Here is a 6,000-nt window from a genome sequence, read left to right as displayed (position 1 = left end):
TTTTGCTTGAGGTTAACAAATATGGCACCAGATTTTGCCTTTTGCCAGTAAGAATTTCATCATGTAGAACGGGAAGTAAGCTGGATTTCTGAGAAATTGTTCTTACTTCTTATGATTAAAGGACTCCAAACTTGTTTCTCATTATTTTATGTCTTCATTTGCCTTTATCACTTAATACAAACACATAGTACAAACACTCTTTCTAAAGAGATTCTTCTTAAATCACGAGGAAAGAAATGACTTGGCTATTTTATTTACTTAAAGTTGGCCTGCATATTCATTCATTGCTGCTATAAATTTGTTGTTAAGATTGAGTGTGTTAGCAGTGCTTCGAACAACATTTAACATATAGTAATTGCACTGTGAGTGTTTACAGAATGTATCTTATATTCATACAGCAAATCATAATTATGTGTCAGGCACTATTCTAGGCTTTAGCAATGCAAAACCTAGTCCCAAAGATATCACGTGTAATGGGGAAACAAATATAAGAGTGATAAATAAAATAATCGATGTGTGTTAATGAACAGGGGTGGCAAATGCAGGAATTGATTTGCCTAGGCAAAGGGTAAAGGGGGAAATGCTGCCTGAGTCCTACAGTTAGGAGAAGCTAATGAGTGAGGCAGGTAGGTCGACTGCAACATGGCAGAAGGGTGAGGCTATGGCAAATGGAAAGGCATGGTGTGCCAGGGTATAGCTGGGGCATTTGATGCACCGTGGCTTGTGTGAGGTTAAAGGGAAGCTGGGAAATACTTGAGGCAGATTGCAAGAGCACTGGTATCAGTGGTGAGGAATTTTAAACCCTTTCTTAGAGACTGTCTCATCATTGAAGGATTTTAAGTCGACTGCCATTCCAGAAGATGTACAGCAAGCGGCACACATTCGTGAGGTTCCATTGGACAAAGCAAGTACCAGATATGGAGCCTGGAGTCTGCTCTAAGGTGATGGAGGGATGTCAGAGGAAGAACTCTGAGGCATGTATGGAGATGGTCAGGGGTGGCAAACAACAAATTAAAAACTGCTGTGGAAATTGATCCTGAGGGCTGCCTGTTTCAAATCCCAGAGAAGAGGTCTTGTTATCTACACAGATTGTGGAAGAAGACAGAGACTAACTAAGGAATTTGTGTGAACCATGATGCAGAATTTAAAAACAAAAAACAAGCATAGGTGACTAGGAAGAACCCAACATAATAAACCCTTAGGGGGCAGACATTCATAGTCCCTGACTATTTATATGAAGGAGAAGGCAGGCAGGCAGAATAGTGCCTAGGCCTCTGGTTCATGAGTTGACATACAATGCAAATTCCTTAACACTGTAGACGTGTCAGGAAGAGCCTCGGGAAGGCAGACAATGAACGTTTCTTTAGAAATGTTAGTTCAGAGCATTTGTGAGTCACCCAAGCACACCAACCAAGTAGATGGCTAGATATATAGATAAAGAACACTAAAGAAAGGCAGAGTTGAAAATACAAATTCAGGGTTATCAGTTTTTAGGAGAAAAATAGTGGTAAAAAATGAGTTATTGATTATCAGAAAATTGTTAGAGATTTATTTATTTTATGTGTGTCTTAGGGTTTCCAATGCTGCGAAGAAGACACCATGACCAAGGCAACTCTTACAACGGACAACATTTCATTGAGGCTGGCTTACTTGTTCAGAGGTTCAGTCCATAATCATCATGATGGGAAGCATGGCAGCATCCAGGCAGACATGATGCTGGAGGAGCAGAGAGTTCTATGTGTTGACCCAAAGGCAGCCAGAAGGGGACTGTTTCTTCCACACTAGGTGGAACTTGAGCATAGGACCTCAAAGCCTACCCCACATAGTGACACATTCCTCCAACAAGGTCACAACTATTCCAACAAGGACACACCTTCTAATAGTGCCACTCCCTGTGGGCTAAGCATTCGAACACATGAGCCAGGGGTTGGGGTGCAAACTTACTCAAAGCATGAAAATGTACGTAAGTATTTTGCCCATGTGTTTGTATGGGCACTGTGTGTGCGCTTGGTGTCTGAGGAGATCAGAAGAAGAGGGTAATGGGATCTCTGGAACTGAGTTCTGGATAGTTGGGTATTACCATGTGAGTGCTGAAAACCAAACCCAGGTCCTCTGCAAGAGTGAGTGCTGTGTCAGGTCCAGAAGAAACCTGGGACAAGGCTCACTCACTACCTGTGGCTCTTCCCAACACTTGTCACCCTTTACCCTACCCCAAACTTCTCCAGCCCAGGGGCCGGCTTTGCTTCTCTTCCCCCAGCTTCTCATTCCTATATAAACCTGCCATTTCACCAGCATGCTCTCTTGGTCCTCTTGGTCCTCTTGGTCCTCAGCTCCTCTTGTGGTCCTCTGAAGCTCTCTCCCTTTTCCCTTCCTCCTTTTCTTCTTTTCTCATCCCCCGCATCCCTGCCTCCCTCATCTCATGGCCATGTTCAGTCTGGACCCTTCCAGATGTCCCTGGCTGACCTCTCCCTCATATCTACAATAAAATCCTTCTCGTCAACTACACCTTGGAGCAGTCATGGCCTCGTTTTCATTCGCTTTTAACCTCTGAGCCATTGCTCCAACCCAGGGGAAAAGATTCTTCATGGAAACCAGAGGTGTTCAACCATTTGACTTTGTAACAGGAAGCTGTCATATACAGACATGTTGGACCACATCTGTAGCTACGTTGGACCAATACACATTTTGCCTCTGTTGTCATTTTTATATTTATGACGTTAGGATTTTTCTTTAAATTATTTACTATTTTCAAGTCAACCTGGAATGTAGACATGATGATAATAAGCTGTCCAGCTCAGCATAAGCATTAAAGCAATTAGCTTATAAATAAGCATATTTGTAGAAACTAGGGTATGCACATTTTTAAAGCACATATATAACTCCAACTACCTTTGGTTACTCATTGATAACTTTCTTATTTTGAAGGGCATACACCTAAAATAAAGGGTGTCTGGGGTTAATGAAGACATTTTTAAAATATGTGCATAAAAATAACACTGCCATGTTCTAAAAGACATTATTCACACACTGTGTGTCTTTACTAAAAGACATTATTCACACACTGTGTGTCTTTAGAGGTATTAATTCACAAAAAACAAGTCTAGTTTCAATTGATATATGGTTACTACCCCTGTTTCCAACCAGGAGTGGCTCAAACCCATGAACAGGAACATTTTGGAACAGACTTGGGATAGAGTAAAACAGATTCACACATTAGACACTCCAAACTCAAGAATGGATCTGTCTCTTTCCAAATGCGCGCTTTGCTCTCATCTACATAGTCTACTAAAGAGTCAGCTTTAATTGGGAATGCCAACTACTAGAAACATAATGGAGAAGTATTGTGGTTTCCAGCTAGATGTTTTAACCACCGTTTGCTTGATGCTTTTAACTTGATTAAAAACAGACGTTGCAATGACTGCCAACTGTTTCCTTCTCATCTGTGAATGGGAATTAACTTGGTTTTGGTCATTGTTAAATTGTAAGCATCAGTAGTTTAAAGTGTCTTGGAATGTGACTCCTTGATGGGATTTCAAGGTTACAAATACTTGAAATTCTTTTGATAACTGGGAAAATATTTGTTCTTACTAGATAAAAAGGAAAATTCCTGGACGTGTTTAATTCTTAAAACTCTCACACGGTGTCTTCCCAAACAAAAATAAAAATTTTGGTAGGTGGCCAGAATGTTGAGTGACATGCATACTTTCAGCTTTGTGTTACTGGAGTCTAGGGACTTAGAAATGGTTGTCATTTTCAGAGCTAAAGAATTCAAGATGCTATCTTACAAAAGAAACAGCAAAGAACCCAGAACGCCATGTATGCCCAGATGAAAGGGCTTGCTAATAATCTTTCACAAGTTTGGAGGAGGCAGAACATAACAAGAGGGCTGAGATGATACGAGCTGGGACCTCAGTAACAAACCTGCCGGGACAATGACAATGTGCAGAATTTAGAAAGCAGCCAGACTCACATATGGGGATTCTTGTCTTTAGCATCTAAGCTCCGTGTAGTTTCCCTCCACACAAGAAAGCTGACAAATAGGACATTGTGGAGAATAACAAGGATATAACAGAACTCTGACATCTAAGGAGAAATCATAAAAAAAAATTGCGGTTTTGATTTTGATTTCTATTCAATTCTTTTCCTTTTTTTTTAAATTAAACTTATTTATTTATTCACTTTACAACCCAGTATCAGTACTTCCTCTCCTCTCAGTACCCCCTCATGTGAGACCTCTCCCCACCCCATTAGAAGGGGAAGCTCCCTCTGGTCGTCAACCCTCCCTCCAACCCCTCCTTAATTCTTTCCTTATTTTTTATTACATGGTGTGTGTGTGTGTGTGTGTGTGTGTGTGTGTGTGTGTGTGTGTGTGTAGGTCAGAGAACAACTTGAAGGAGTCTGTTCCTTCTTTCCCAGCTCAAACTCAGGTTGTTAGGGTTGGTGGTGAACCCCATTAGCCTCAGAGCTATGTTGCCAGAGTTATTCTTGGGAGACAGCAGACTGCATGTTAAAGAGGACAATCAAGCAGGCCACGAAGAAGCTCATATAGGGTGGGCCTAAGACTTGTCAGCTGTAGGAGTGACCTACCATGGAAGGGAGTGACCATTTAGCCCTGTGAAGCCTTCCTTTGACTTCATGAAAGACCCCCCGAACTTGACGCGAAGCCCAAGAACTCACACTTATGAATTAAGTATATTATACAACATAAGTCACATAATGATATGACCCCAGATACCAAATAATAAATAAAAATATTTTTATGTTTTCTACAATTCATGTAAAATGCTTCATTTGAAAATAAAATTTGATTTTCTCCAAGGATAATGTGAAAAGTATTATTTATACCTTTTTTTATAGGATGTGAGGACCACAATTAGATGCATAAATGCAGGCTGGGGACACAACATCTCACTGGATGATGTTGTGAGTGGACAGACAGCATTAGGCACAGGTCACCTCCACATAAGCATAGAACCAGGTTTATGGAAACAATAGAAAAGGATTTTACACTCCTCTGCTCCAGAGAAAGATATATAAATGAAATGTTATAGTTAACAGAAAAAAATACCGTAAGAAAAGTGCTGGTATATTTCATTATGACGTCTCCATCTCTTAAAAGCTTTATTTTTTGGTTTGGTGTGAAGCAGAGATCTATTGCTAGAACTTACTACACTCTTCTTGTGCTTTCCTGCTCATATTTTAAACATGGAATGATCCAGGTAACTAGAAGGACCTTTTGGGTAACGGAAAGAACACTCACAAAAACATGCAGCCAGCTAGACAATGTTCTGTGGGCAGTAAAGACATTGTGATCACAGGGAATGAGGCGTGTTGGGAGACGTGGGAAACTAGAGCTGGAGCCAGAGCAAGGGCCAAAGCAAGGCCTTCTGATGAGAGGACTCACAACCAGAACTATACACACTAGCTTCCACACTAGCTCAGCTGCCTCCTTACCGATAATCCCATGTATTTGTGTGTGTGTGTGGTGGGGTAGTTTTTCAGAAGACCAAGCAAGGTAAAGGAAGATGATGCTGAGAAAGAACAAAAGTAAGATTAGAAAGGGCAGAAGACCTACGTACAGCTGAAATACGCGATCTCCCAGCAGCTTGCATATTAGCAACCCACAATGAGGCAAACACCAGGGAGAATGAATCAGAGGAACCTATTCAAGAATGACAACCAAAAGCATATTAATGTTGTGAGACTTGCACAGGTTGGATGCCCACATAGTTGGTTCTGAACAGGTTAAGGAGAAGTCTAAGGAAGGTTTAAGCTATTTGCACAGAGTGAAAAACTATTTGGAAAAAAAAGTATATATATATATATATATATATATATATGTATGTATGTATATATATCTATCCAGATATCATCTGTTTTTGAGACAGGGTTTCACTGTGTAGTCCTGGTTGTCCTGAACTTACTTTGTAGACCAGGATGACCTTGAACACATAGATCTGCTCTGCCTCTGCCTCCCAAGTACACCTCCACCATCTGGAA

This window comes from Mus musculus, chromosome 16 (genome assembly GCF_000001635.26).
Source record: "Mus musculus strain C57BL/6J chromosome 16, GRCm38.p6 C57BL/6J".
Taxonomy (NCBI): domain Eukaryota; kingdom Metazoa; phylum Chordata; class Mammalia; order Rodentia; family Muridae; genus Mus; species Mus musculus.
The sequence above is the reverse complement of the archived record's forward strand: the minus strand, read 5'-3'. Positions refer to the sequence as shown.